The sequence below is a fragment of the Giraffa tippelskirchi genome, chromosome 5 (assembly GCF_054371585.1).
Source record: "Giraffa tippelskirchi isolate mGirTip1 chromosome 5, T2T-mGirTip1v1.2.pri, whole genome shotgun sequence".
Lineage (NCBI taxonomy): Eukaryota > Metazoa > Chordata > Mammalia > Artiodactyla > Giraffidae > Giraffa > Giraffa tippelskirchi.
Window position 1 is genome coordinate 49,997,196 of NC_137279.1, and position 15,392 is coordinate 50,012,587.

Here is a 15,392-nt window from a genome sequence, read left to right on the forward strand (position 1 = left end):
TATATGGTCATGTGCATCTGTTAATCCCATACTCCCAATTTATCCCTGCCTCTTCCCCTTTGATAGGCATAAGTTCATTTTCTATGTCAGGGAGTTTATTTTTGTTTTGTAAGTAAGTTCATTTGAATGTTTTTTTTTTTTAGATTCCACATATAAGTAATATCATATGATTTTTGTCTTCCTCTGTCTGACTTACTTCACTTAGTATTATAATCTCTAGGTCCATCCATGTTGTTGCAAATGGCATTGTTTCATTCTTTTTGTGGCTAATATTCCATTGTGTATATATATGCCACACCTTCTTTTTCCATTCATCTGTCAATGTACTGTTAAATTGCTTCCATGTCTTGGCTACCGGATATAGTGCTCCTAGGAATAGTGGGATGCACGTGTCTTTTTGAATTAGAGCTTTCATCTTTTCTGGGTATATGACCAGGAGTGGGGTTGAAGGATCATATGGTAACTCTGTTTATAGTTTTATAAGGAAACTCCATACTGTTTTCCACAGTTACTGCACCAGTTTACATTCCACACAGTGTAAGAAAGTTCCCTTTTCTCTACATCCTGTCCAGCATTTATTGTTTGTAGACTTTTTGATAATGGCCATTCTGACCAGTGTGAGGTGATACTTCATTGTAGTTTTGATTTACATTTCTCTAATAATTAGCGATGTTGAGCATATTTTCATGTGCCTATTGGCCATCTGTATGTCTTCTTTGGAGAAATGTCTATTTCTCTGGTCATTTTTTGGTTGGGCTTTTTGTACTTTTGCCATTGAGTTATATGATCTATTTTTCTATTCTGGAAATTAAGCCCAGTTGTCAGTTGCATCATTCGCAAATGTTTTCTCCTAGTTTTAGGTTGTCTTTTTGTTTGTGTTATGGTTTCCTTTGCTGTGCAGAATCTTATAAGTTTGATTAGGTCCCATTTGTTCCTTACTGATTTTATTTCTATTGTCTTGGGAGACTGACCTAAGAAAACACTGCTACAGTTTATGTCAGAGAATGTTTTGCCTATGTTCTGGTCTAGGAATTTTATGGTATCATGTCATATTTAAGCCTTTAAGCCATTTTGAGTTTATTTTTGTATGTGTTGTGAGGCAGTGTTCTAACTTCATTAATTTATGTGCAGCTGTCCAGTTTTCCCAGCAGCACTTGCTGAAGAGACTGTCTTTTCTCCATTGTATATTCTTGCCTCCTTTGTCAAAGATGAATTGACCATAGGTGTGAGGATTTATTTCTGGGCTCTTTATTCTATTCCGTTGATCTATATGTCTTTGTGCCAGTACCACTGTTTTGATCATGTTGCTTTGTAGTATTGTTTGACGTATGAAAGTGTTATGCCTCCAGGTTTGTTCTTTTTCCCTAGGACGGCTTTGACAATTTTGGGTCTTCTGTGGTTTCATATAAATTTTATGATTGTTTATTCTACTTCTATGAAAAATGTGATGGGTAATTTGATAGAGATCACATTAAATCTGTAGATTGCTTTGGGTAGTACAGCCATTTTTAACTATATTAATTCATCCAATCCAAGAGCATGGGAAATCTTTCCATTTTTTTGAATCATCTTTGATTTCCTTTATAGATGTTTTATAGTTCTCAGCATATACGTCTTTCACTCTTTGGTTAGGTTTATTCCCAAGCAAGGAATTTTTTAATGCTTTTTTAAATGAGTTTTTTTTTTACTTTCTCTTCCTCATATTTCATGGTTAGTGCACAATATATATATGTATGTGTATATATATATATACACATATATATAATCTTGAGTAATTATGGCCTTGGTTTGTTCCTTTGCAGAGTGGGGATAATAATATCTTCCCTTCCAACCTCAGAAAAACCAACATTTGAATCTACTATGTACCAGAAAGTCTTCTCTCTACCAGCCCTCCTCACTTCATACCGGCCAATAGCCTGGGTAACTGGAAGATGATGGAGAAGGCAGCACTTCTGTCCGACTTTAATAATAGCAGATATTGGCTCTGCTCCTGTTTTACCTCTATGTGATTCATTGCATTCCCATGCTGTTTAGTTTCTGGTTATTAAAGCCTTGTGACCCCATGGGAGGCTGGTGATTTCCTCAGAAGGAGAATCTGGGAGCGATAAGAAGTGTCGTGAGAAGAGCTGAACTGCTCAGAGGCAGTTTCCTGGTTGATATGATACAATAGGTTGAGCACACACATTCCCCTGTGCAGACTGGTCCCTCCGGATCCTGGAGAAACTTCTAGCTTCAAGGAGCTTGTCTGTGCCTCAGGGCTTCTTGTGAGGCAGGATGCACAGGACACAAGCTTATAAATGAAGGTGGGTGGGGCACATTCACAACCCTTCACTGAGGGGAGAGGCCGGATTGGGGGTTGGTAGTTGGGGAGTATGGGAGCCTTGTTGTTATAATAATATTATAGTGAGCCTCTCTCATTATCATGAGCTGCCTTCACGTGTCCTGGAGAGACTTCTTGGCAAGGTTTCAGAGCTTGCCACCAAGACTGCGGCCCCGGCTGGCCTGGCAGCCGTGTGGGGGAGGAGGAAGTCTGCAGCAGATCGAGCATTCTGGCTTGATTGGGAGAGTGGCCAACTCTAACGGGATTACCATCCGCTGCCCTGATATATGCCAGGAAGTTGTGAAATGAAATCTCCAGGCCCCTACCACAGAGTGTGTGGGATGACTTGGCTGAAGCAAGAATCCTTGGGGAAATTGGTCTATTTCCCTGGCAATCCATTAGTCTCTTTTCCAGAACAGAAGCTCTGCCTCAGAGACCAGCACTGGGCAACTCTTAGCTCCCTGAGCTGTCTCTTCTCCCCATGGCAGCCTGTGGCATGGGGGAGGAGAGAGGTGGTACCCTGGCAGGGTGATGGAGGTGGTGTGGTAACATGAAGCAATGCCTAGGCTGGACCCCGGGAACCAGAAAGCGATGCCTGGCTCTCTTCTCAGCCTCTCCCACACCTCTGACAACCCCATGCCATAAGGTCAAGAAGGACTACGTAGGAGCAGTCATCCAGCCCTCTGCGTGGATGGAGAAAAGGAACCCTGAGCTTGGTATCCACATTCTGGGTTGAAGGTCCTGCCAGGTCACTTAATCTATCAATTAACCTGCGGGGCTGCAGTGTAATCTGCTTCTCTTGCAAGGTTCTTGTGAGGATCTATTGAAATGCTGCACGTGGAAATTCTTTGTAAACTGTAAAGTGCCTTGATGGTGGTTTAGTTGCTAAGTCTTGTCTGACTCTTGTGACCCCATGGATTGCAGCCCGCCAGGCTCCTCTGTATTCCATGGGATTTCCCAGGCAAGAATACTGGAGTGGGTTGCCATTTCCTTCTCCAGGGAATCTTCCCAATCTAGGGATCAAACCCTTGTCTCCAGCATTGCAGACAGTTTCCTGCATTGCAAGTGAATTCTTTAGCGACTGAGCCACCAGGGAAGCCGGTAAAGTACCTTAATTGGAAGGAATTGTTCCAGGCACGGAATCCTCTAGGAATTGCTCCCAGGGGCTCAGAGGAGCTGAGTGGAGCCTTTTGGGCCTGAGTAGTTCTCTTCTACTGAAGACAGGGAGAAAGGACCTTTCCACATGGCCCTTCTTTCTGGCTTCGTCTGATAGGGACCCTCCAGTTCTTGCTGGTGGTCTAGGGTCTTAGAGAATAAGAGTTTCTGTGCAAAGATCACAGAGCTGACTGGTTTTCCTGTGAGTACAGGTTTACCTGTGATGCCACCATCACTGGTCTTGGGGCAGCATGGAGGCTTCCCAGACCAGGAACCCACAGGGGTCCTGTTTTCAGCAGGGTTTGTGTTTAAACATGACAATGTCTTTACCTTTTATCTAGCAAGAGTGAGTAATCTATTTGGGATATTTAACAAAAACCAGACATTACCTCACTGGTGTCTTATCCAGAGCTGTTCCAGTCTTCCCATTAATTCCAGTGACTCGGGGTCCTTTGCTGTGTTGAGCAGTGTAGAGAGAAATCCATAGACCCTTTTTCTCTGAGTAAAGGGATTCACAGAACACACTGTTCTAGTAGTTGTATTCATGCCCTTTCTTTCCCCAGTGAATGTCTGTTTTCTTTATTCTGAGAACATGCAGAGGAGTTAACCCAGCTCATCCCCCAAACCGTCCTGACTCTGAGCGGCTTTCTCTGGCTCCCCTCTCCTCTCAGGGATATGAAGAATTTATGTGTGAAATCACAGCAGCCTCACAGAGGAGCATCGGGAAATACTAGTAGCAGGCAGCCCACCTTCTCTGAGGTCAATGGCTGTTTTCTAACAGAGGTGTCCGAGATAGGGCTCAGGTCATCACAGCCTTGTGAGCAGCTGCCAGAGTACAAACTGACAGTGCTCACATCTCCTCCAGGTGTGCAAAGGCCTGCTTGCTCCTGAAGGACCTGCCATCGGTCAGCGTGGAACCCCTCATGGGTCATTCTCACATAGGAAGGACAGCTATCATAACCCCAGGCCAGGCAATTGTTCACCTGTGTCTTGCAGTAGAAAAATTGAGGCCCAGTTGAAAACTTCCGTGTATCCCAAATCAGCATATATTAGGTGATATGAAAGAATAATTGTTAATTTTGATAGGTATCATATCATGGCATGATGACAACATAAGAAAATGTCCATAAGACTGCCCTGGCAGTCTGGTGGTTAAAACTCCAAGTTTCCAATGCAGGAGGTCCAGGTTTAATCCCTGGTTGGGGAACTAAGATCCTACAGGCCACATGGCCCAAGAGATAAAAATAAATACATTTTTTTAAACAAGGAAAATGTCCATAGTTGTTTAGATGCTTACTGAAATATATAGTAGTGAAATGACGTACCATCTGGGATTTGCTATAAAATATGTTAGCAGAAACATATATAAAATGGATAACCAACAAGGACCTACTGTATAGCACATGGATCTCTGCTCAAAGTTATGTGGCAGCCTGGATGGGAGAGGAGTTTGGGGGAGAATGGATACATATATATATATATATATATATATATATATATATATATGGCTGAGTCTCTTTGCTGTGCACCTGAAACTATCACAACGTGGTTTACTAATCCACTATATCCCAATGCAACATAAAAAGTTTAAAAAATGTTAGTAGAAATATAAGAAAGAAAAAGAGATTTACGATGAAGGACACAAAACCCTTTTAATGACTGAGTATGTTCTTTTAATTTTTGTGGGTGATTGGACATTTTTATAATTAAAAAATTAAAGATACTGTGAATAGTGTTAAAAGACAAGACATAGACTGGAGAAGATAGTTAGAACACATGCATCTGAAAAAGATTCCTATCCAAAATATACAAAGGACTACAAAGCAGTTTAAAAAAATCATCAACCTCATAGAAAAAAAGGGCATAAGTTAGAACAAGCAATTCCATTCCCAGAAGGGGACATTTAGATGACCAATGCCCACACTCACTGATGATCAGAAAAATGCAAATTAGAAAACAAGACACCAATTTATGCCCGTTAGATGAGCAACGGAGAAGGCAATGGCACCCCACTCCAGTACTCTTGCCTGGAAAATCCCATGGATGGAGGAGCCTGGTAGGCTACAGTCCATGGGGTCGCTAAGAGTCGGACACGACTGAGTGACTTCACTTTCACTTTTCCCTTTCATGCACTGGAGAAGGAAATGGCAACCCACTCCAGTATTCTTGCCTGGAGAATCCCAGGGACGGTGGAGCCTGGTGGGCTGCCGTCTATGGGGTCGCACAGAGTCGGACACGACTGAAGCGATTTAGCAGCGATTTAGCAGATGAGCAAAATTTTTTTTAAGTCTGGTAATATCGAGTATTAGTCAATGTGTGGTTTAATACATATACTTAGAAAGCAGTTTGGCAATATCTGCTAGAAATGTTTATATTAATATTCTACAACCTAGGATTCTACTTCTAAATATATACCCCTCAGAAAGTCTTGGGCAAGTGCACAACATATACCTGGGACACACACTTGGATGTCCATTACAGCATTGTTTATAATAGTTAAAACTAGAAAAAAAATGGAGAAATAATTCATGACATATTCATATTAATGGCACACTATACAAATGTTTAATGAATGTATTCTACTATTATATATATAATTATACATAATTCATAAATACAAGTCACATATATACTCATAATTATATGTAATTATGGATAAATTTCCAAAACATAATATGAGTGTTGAATGAAATGAAAATTGCAAAAGGACATGTATGTTATTAAATTATGTATATAAATAAAACATCTAACATAATATTTTTGGCTCTCTCTCCTTATGTCATAAAAGTATAGAAATAATTAGAAGGGCTTCAGAGCAACAGGAGAAGAGTGCTTGTCTCCAGGAAAATAGAGGGAGTGAGGATGATCTCAGTTGTATCGGTCTGGGTTTTCTTTAGGAGAAATGTTAAAAAAGAATTTGAGCAAATATATCAAAAATTGACTTCTGAAATATTTGGGAGGTGGGTAAGACGTCTGTATTATATTATTCTTTGTACTCTGAATATTTCAAATATTTTATAATTTAAAAAATAATTTCTTTTTTTAAAGTGAATTATAGTTGATTTCCAGTGTTGTGTTTCTGATATACAGCAAAGTGATTCAGATATATATATATATATTCTTTCTCAGATTCTTTTCCATTATAGGTTATTACGAGATAACGAATATAGTTCCTTGTGCTATACAGTAGGACCTTGTTGTTTATCTATTTTATATAGAGTAGTTTGTATTTGCTAATTCCATACCCCTAATTTACTCTTCTTTCCCCCTTTCCCTTTGGTAACCATAAGTTTATTTTCTATGTCTGAGTCTATTTCTGCAAAAACCAATTTCTTAATTAAGATGCTAAAGTGCCTCCCTTCTAAATATTACCTTTTCTTTTTTCTTCCCCTCCCCCAATATTGTGTATTTTAACCGACTTATGAGTAATTTAGGCATCTGTGGACACATGTGGAACTCCAACCAACGTTTATGTGTTTGACTCTAGGGGACAAAGCCTCCTGGAATTAAAACAACCCACTTCCTGTGTTCTTTTGGAGCTCCTCCTTTCTAAGTTGGGAAGTGTCTAAATTCTAACCTTTTCCCATGACTTCAGAACACTCTGACTCAACCTGCACCTCTATGAAAAGGATTCCCAAATCTGATCGAAATCCTTTCTTTCCCCAGCATCATTTCTGTGTCTCCAATTTTCTTTGTGGCTAGTTCTTCCATTATCTCAAATTCATCCTTCAACTCAATTATCTCTACCACTGCTGTCTCAAAACAGCTCTTTCCTTTAATTTCCTGTTTCTGTCAATAGTGCACTCAATAAATGTTAGTTTTCAGAAACAGACTCACAGACAGAGAACAGACTTGTGGTTGCCAAGGGGCAGGTGGGGTGGGAGAGAAATGGCCTGGGGATTTGGGATTAGTGGATACAAACTATTACATACAGAACGGATAAACAACGAGGTCTAACTGTATAACACAGAGAACTATTCTCAATGTCCTGGGATAAACCACACTGGAAAAGAAATTTTTTTAAAATGTATATACGTGTGTAACTGAGTCACTTTGCTGTGCAGCAGAAATTAATACGACACTGTGAATCAACTACGCTTCAATAAAAAATAAATTTTTAAAAATGTGACTTTTTAAATTTTCATTGGTTCTTTCAACTTGTACCATTTCCCAATGAGTTTAACCATACACAGAACTACAAATTTGTCATCTAAAATTCTGTTTTGGTTTTATTTCCTGAAATGCTGTTTTTCACCCCTGAAATGCTATTTTGTATCAATTATTCCCAAGCTCAAAAACCTTATGGTGGCCCATGGCCAGCCTCAAAAGGTCCAAAATCCTTAACCCTTTGTGTGCTGCTTTGAAGCCTGCTGCCTTCCTCTTTCTCCAGCTTTGTTGCCCACTGTCTGCTGTCACTAACGAGGTGGCACCAAGCGCCCAGCCGTGCCACATGTCTTGCTGTCTTCCTGAATTTTCAGTCTTGAGATGCTTTTACCTTCCAGCTCTGATCAAATGCCTTTACCACAAAGCTTTCATCCTGCTCGACTGCCGGAACCATTCCCGTAGCACAGCCCACACGCCGCCATGGGTAGAGGCAAATCTTTTTGTACAAAACAAGTCTAGAAGGCACCTCCTTTCCTTTTGTCAGATCCCTTTCCATTAATGCTGAGCTCAATTATTTGGCAGACCCAAAAAGCAGAGGCGGGATGAATAGACATGCTTATCCATCTAGTATCTCATCCATAGAAACATTAAATTCATCTTTCCCCCTTCCTTTCCCTCCTCCTGGTTTTTCTTCGGTGAGATTAACCATAAAGCAGGCTGGCCTCGCATTGGGTTTGCACAGAGAGTGAGGTGCTTTTCTCTGACTTATGGCAAGAAGCTGATAAAAATGAGGTTTCTTTAAGCCTAATATTGTATCAGGTCCAAGATGCACTTTTTTTCACACGTTGATATCTCTGAAATCAATGTGCATTTTTCAATCAGTAGAAGTTTTTTTCTTCCTTTCTGGTATACAAAAATAAAAGTGCATCTTCTATTGATGGTATCCACAATCAGATGAAATAAGGTGTATGGGAAGGTATTTAAAATGCATATAAACGCCAACGAACAGCTTTTACCATTTGATGTGACTATTAACTAGAAATGTTAAAAAGAGACTTTTGAGCACTGTTCTAGGGGTACATACTTTTGCAAAAATGACTCCAGAAAAGCAGTCTAGTACATTCCCCCACAACAGCAGCATTGTGTACATGTCTTATCTATTCTGACATATTTTGTAAGCTGTTGGAGGGCAGAGACCCAGAGGAAGTTATTTCTTGAAATTCTCTGTGTAACGAGCAATAAAAAGCAGACACAGAGACCTGCAAGCAAAAATCCTGAACAAAAGGTTCCTATGAAGGAAGTGACTGATCAGTCCCCAGGTAATATCTGGCACTCCAGATAATAAGCTGATGATAAAGAACAGAATCCGAGGTGTTCATGGCCTTAGTCTTAGGCTAGACCTCTTTATACATCTTGCTCTCCCAGAGCCCAAGTTTGAGTTATCAGGAAGCCACTCCAAGCATGTGTTGTCACAACAGAGGCTGCCTGATAGCTTGGTCAGGAATTCACTGTTTATAGTTTTCTACCTTCCTGGCATCCCTTCCACCTGCTTCCTTATCACTACTACTGGTAAGTTAGGCGCCAGGCTCTTCCATTGCCCTGTCGCCTCCTCAGACCACTTCTCCCAACCCCTGATGAAGCTCAGAGTACCATCTTAGGTCACTGTCTCTTACTGGTCACCTATGACTTACGTGCCCATTCTGCCCCAACGACTTAGGCAATAAACTCCCTGGAGTGGTTAACAATCCAGGTGGTCATGGGAGACTCTGAATGCAGTATGGTACTCCATAAATTAGGGACCCAGGTGGTGCAGTAGTAAAGAATCTGCCTGCCAGTGTAGGAGATGCAAGAGAGATGGGTTTGATCCCTGAATCAGGAAGATCCTCTGGAGAAGGAAATGGCAATCCATTCCAGTATTCTTGCCTGGGAAATCCCATGGACAGAGGCGCCTGGTGGGCTACAGTCCATGGGGTCGCAAAGAGTCGGACACGACTGAGCAGGCACGCACTCCATAAATTATTAGCTGTTAGAATTGTAAAAGCAAGGAGCTCTGAGTATCCGGAGAGGGAGGGCAGAGAGAGGTTTGAAAACACACACACACGTTTACACACTTCCAGGATGAGTTTCTTCAGTGACTTTGTTACATGGTTTTCTGACTTTTCTGTTTTGCTTTTTCCTGAGCCTAACTGCTTTTGCAATCATAAATAGGGCTGTCACCAACTCGGCCACAGGATGTTCAGGCTGCTGAGATCTTTTCCTGCTTATGGCGAGGGCATTGTGGGGTCCTTCCAAGGAGCTAGTGTGACTGCTGTGATGGCGGGAGGCAGCCAATGTGATTGATGAGAAGGAGGTGTTGATGCCAAAAGGTCTGAGGTCAGGGAGCCGTTTTCTGCCTCTCAGCCCTTCCAGTGGCATTTCCAGCGCTTCCTCTCTTCCTCTTACTGGCTTATCCTGGTGAATGGAGGTCAGGGAATACTATTTTGAGTGCTTAGAGAGGGACAGGAGGCTGCTGGATATATCAGCCTGCTTGTGGGAGGATGAAGGAACGAAAGCATCATCAAGGCTGGGCTAAACACAGATGCTGTTCTTTGACCTTCACTCCAGTTGCTACATCACTCCCTATGTGTTTTATCTTTGCCAAAACCACACTGGGAGGAAGCTAGTGAGACAAAGAGATGATTGCAGAGCCAATTTCTATTTCTAGCCTGTGGTTGACCCCGGCAAGTAACCTTGAGCAGGTCATTAACCCCTCCCGAGGTTGATTATATTGGATTCCAACTTACGGCAAGGAACTCCTGTGAAAATTAATAAGTTGAGATTTTAAAGCGCTTCAAGACCTTAGTAGAGATAAACAATATCACTGTGTTTGGGGCCAATGTTATGAGCTACCCTTGAAATCTAGCCCTCCATGCTCTGGCCAGGCTCTCTCCTTTGCTTGGTGACCAAGTGCAGAACACACTTAGGACTAGTAACAGAAACAGCTAACGTTGATTAAATGTTGACTGTGTGCTGGGCACTTTAGTCTAATATTCACAGCAACCTCATGAGATACTGAAAAAAAAAAAAAAACCCAGAGAGGTTAAGTAACTTTCCCAAGGTTACACAGTCAATAAGCCAGCGTGAGTTTCTGAGTCTAGAGTCTGCTGTTATCCACGACACTGGAGTGTATTTTGTAAGAAGGTAATTCCTTATTAGTGAGCATTTGCTATATATTCTGCACGAGTTGAGTGGTATGAGGTACGGAACTGCACAAAGAGACAGGAAACCCATGAAAGTGGTGGGGTGCTAAACTGGTAACACGGAAGTGCTTTTGGCGGTATGAGCAAAGAGGGATCATACGGGCTGAACTTGGAGGGGAAAGTTCATAGAGAGAATGAGGTATGAACTTTTTTTTTGGCCTTCTACTCTGGGTTAGAAGTTCTTGGGCTCAGCAGTAAGGGGACCTTATATGTCAGTTGTATCTCAATTGCAAAAAAAGAAATCTGCATGTCTCCCGAATGTTTTTGGCCAATAGAACACCTTTTTCACAGAATTCGTGTCACTAATGCATGAACTTTCAAGTTTGGGAACCACTGACGTAAAGGAAAGCTTCTCCTTGGAAACAGAAGTCGTTGACAACCCTCAAGCAACTGAAAAGCAAACTCCCTGAACATCGAGTGTGAAGCTTGCCTTTTCAGAGCCAGCATTCATCACACAGCACTTAGGCCATTTGGTTTTTTTCCCTGTGTGTACAGTGTTACTACCCTAGCCAGACTAGGAATCTCTCAAATGCAAACACTTGGCTGGTGTATCTTTTTAAGATACAGTCCCATAAATTCATGGCAAATAGATGGGGAAAAAAGTGGAAACAGTGACAGATTTTATTTTCTTGGGCTCCAAAATCACTGTGGACGCTGACTGCAGCCATGAAATTAAAAGATTCTTGCTCCTCAGAAGAAAGGCTATAACAAACCTAGACAGTGTATTCAAAAACAGAGACATCACTTTGCCAACAAAAGTCCATATACTTAAAGCTATGATTTTTCCAGTAGTCATGTACAGATATGAGAGTTGGACCATAAGGATGGCTGACTGCTGAAGAATTGATGCTTTCAAGTTGCTGTGCTGGAGAAAACTCTTGAGAGTCCCTTGGACAGCAAGGAGATCAAACCAGCCAATCCTAAAGGAAATCAACCCTGAAGATTCATTGGAAGGACTGATGCTGAAGCTGAAGCTCCAATACTTTTGCCACTTGATGTGAAGAGCTAACTCATTGGAAAAGACCTTAATGCTGGGAAAATTGAGGGCAGGAGAAGGGGGTGACAGAAGATAAGGTGGTTGGATGACATCACCAACTCAGTGAACATGCGTTTGAGCAAACTGCAGGAGATAGTGAAGAACAGCGAAGCTTGGCGTGCTGCAGGCCATGGGGTCGCAAAGAGTCAGGCACGACATAGCAACTGAATAACAATAACAAATGCAAACCCTTGGCTGGTGTATCTGTTTATGCCCTGTGGCTCCTAGCCCACTTTGTCTAAAGAAGGTCAGTAAATATATGTTGGTTTAAAAACAGAGACAGAGAGCACAGAGGAGAAAATAAAGAAAGAAAAAAATGCACACTTGAAATGGTAGCATTTATTGGCAGTTTACAACTGATTACTGAGTTGTTAATTGCTGCTCATCAATCAGTACTCTTTGAAAGACTAGTAGATTGTTTAAAATGCAAAATAATATAAATTTATATCTCAGCCTTGGTCAGAGCTGGATCTGCAGTTGAATGGAGCCAACTTTGGGGCATGACCTCTAAAATACATCTTCCTTTATTAGCTTCGGCTGCTGCTTTCTGCTGAACTGAGTGTGCTTAGGGTGGGGATCTAGCCCTAAGGGGTTTGATGCCTGGTCCGAGAATCTCATAAAGCCTGAATACCCCCAGGTCAGCATGACTACAGATACCAATTGAAAGGTGATACCACTGCTTGAGGAACGGACTAACCCGTGGAGGGGTCATGGGGGTGGTACTGCAATGAAAAATGCAAGTGACACTTTGATCTCAGTATGGTCCCAGTCTGAACATACCTTGATGCTCCCCCTACCCTCGCACCCCGTGCCCAGGGTTAAAGAGGGCACTATTTGTGAGGTTTGTGACTTTTAGTCTCCAAAGGCCCATGTCTTTTTTTTTTTACTCAAAATTTTTTTTATTATTGATTTATAACTGATCCACAATGTTATATCAGTTTCAGGCATACAACATAGTGATCCAATATTTTTATACATTATGAAATGATCACCAAGATAAGTCTAGTTATTACAATCTTATTGAACATACATTTCTCATCCTAACTCCAGTTGTTTCTTATTTGCTGAATGACTTTCCATTTATTTTATTTTATTTTGAAGTATAATTGATTTAGGACTTCCCTGGTGGCTCAGACGGTAAAGCATCTGCCTACAATGCGAGAGGACCCAGGTTCGATCCCTGGGTCGGGAAGATCTTCTGGAGAAGGAAATGGCAACCCATTGCAGTACTCTTGCCTGGAGAATTCCATGGGCAGTATAGCGTGGTAGGCTACAGTCCATGGGGTCGCAAAGAGTCAGACACGACTGAGCGACTTCACTCATTCACTCACTCATAATTGATTTATAATGGTGTATTAGTTTCAAGTGTATGGCAAAGTGATTCTGTTTTTTATACATATATATAAATATATATAATATTTTTTCAGATGCTTTTCCATTATAGGCTATTACAAGATATTGAATATAGTTCCCTGTGCTTTACAGTAGTTCCTTGTTGTTATCCTAATGGGAGTTTTGAAACTAGCTCACAATGGGAGAAGTAATTCATAAGCCATTTATTGCTGATACCTGTGGCTCAGCCAGTAAAGAATCCGCCTGCAGTGCAGGAGACCTGGGTTGGATCCCTGGGTTGGGAAGATCCCCTGGAGAAGGGAAAGGCTCCCCACTCCAGTATTCTCGTCTGGAGAATTCCACAGACTGTATAGTCCATGGGGTCGCAAAGAGTCAGACATGACTTTCAATTCAAATTCAGTTCAGAAGGGTTTCAGCATGAGGAGGGACTTATCTCCTTTTTTTTTTTCTCCCCAGGAGGAAGGGGAAAGAAGACTCCTAAAGAGGGTGGAGTCCTTGCACAGGATAAAGGTGTCTCTGAACACATAAGCTTTGGCTTACGAAAATTCTATCTTCTGGAGGAGTGGGGGGAATTGATTTTGTTTGCTTTTTTTGTTCTTCTTGGTTGAGTTCCTGGTGTGGATTTTGCAGGTGCTTTGTTCTTGGGGTCAGAACCATCCAGGCTTGCTCCTCAGTGCACCTGGAGGCTCCTACAGAGGCCTCTGTCTCCCCGACTGAGGAAAGTCAGGGCTGCTCCCAGGCCCTGGCAGCAGGAGCTGGGTGGAGCTCGGAGAGGTTCCTGCCCTTTGTGCTGAGGGCCTGTGGCCACCTCCCCTCTGGGGTTCCTGTTCCTGCAGCTATTGAGAAAAGACTGAAGTAGCAGCTCTGAAGCCCAAAGCCTTGAAAACTGATCTGTGGTTGTTTTTCTGCTAACAACAAAGGATCCCCGCCCACCACCTGGCTCACTGGTGCTCTTTAAGGCAGGGCCGCAGTGACCCCTGAGGAGAGGCTACTGATGGTTGGGCAGGGTGAGCCTGTGGATCAGTGTGAACCCTCTACAGCCAGGGCCCAGCCCCGACTTGGTTTTCCATTTAACCTCCAGCTGGTTCCCCAGGGTCTACGTGGTGGGCCTCCAGTGAAGGCTGCTGACGGGGCAGGGGAGGCTGTTTTGAGGGATGTGTCAGAATTCTCAACCCTGTCCTTAATCTCTCTGATGCCTGCTAAGAAGCCACGGTGTGCACAGATTAGTCTCTGTTCCTAGCCCCTGGCCAACTGCAGCCCTCAGGGTTGTGTGTGGACGGCTTGGCCTCTGAGGTTTTGGCCTCGCCCATGGAGCCCCAAGCTCTCTTTCTTGTGACGCCCCTCATCACTGGTTCCGCCTGGTTGCCTCCACTTCTCCTGCCTGGAAGGGAAATGCTCTCTGGTAGGGGCAGTCTCTCTCTGGAGTTAAAGTTTGAGGCCAAGGGGCTGGGGAAGCAGAGGGCCAAATGAGCAGGGTTCAAACAGCACCATCGGTGAACTCAAGGTGACCTGGCTTCCCACCCAAGAGCCCCAGACAGACAGGCTGGGACCTGAGACCTGGGACCCTTTTCTGCTATGCTTGTACCTGGACACATGGCTCCTTGAGCAACAAAATACAAAGAAATTATGCGGAACTAAAAATAACTGTGTATGAGCAGTGAGGGCAAATCTATCTTGGACCACAAGATATAAAAAGACCAAAAACCCAACTGCCATTTCTGAAGAGCTGGGAACAAAAAAGCAGGATGTTGGGAGCAGAGGAAGAGTGCTGTACATGTTCCCTACACTCAACACCACCAAAGGAGTGAGCAAACCCCCTAAGCCACCCCTCTGGACTGACCCCTGGACATACCTCATACAAGGAACCAGATTGCCCCCACTTAGGGAGCAAGCAAAAGCAACTGTTACTTGTTTTTGCTCCCTCCTGCTGCAACAGGGACCCCAATAAAGCCTTTCCTGAATTTTTTGTCTGGCTTCTTATCAACTTCTGTGGATTAAGGAGGCCAGAAGCCCTGGTCAGTGACAATACAACCTGAAGTCAATTTTTGTAGCCCACATGCATCCAGAGACTTTCCAGGCTGAGCAAAAATATTTGACCCCTGCCTCATCTTGGAATTCCAATGGTTTCAACCTTGATAGTGTGATTAACCAGATGTCTTTCTCACAATTCCTTTACTTAAAACGT

At 42.6% G+C, this 15,392-nt stretch overlaps 1 long non-coding RNA gene across 1 annotated transcript; it reads left to right on the forward strand.

The window, feature by feature from the left end:
- Positions 1-10,885: 10,885 nt before the first annotated feature.
- Positions 10,886-15,168, forward strand: LOC145506575 (uncharacterized). Its single transcript, XR_014054046.1, has 3 exons — positions 10,886-10,957; positions 12,956-13,119; positions 13,664-15,168. It is a non-coding gene; the product is annotated as an uncharacterized LOC145506575 (long non-coding RNA).
- The last annotated feature ends 224 nt before the right edge of the window (positions 15,169-15,392 follow it).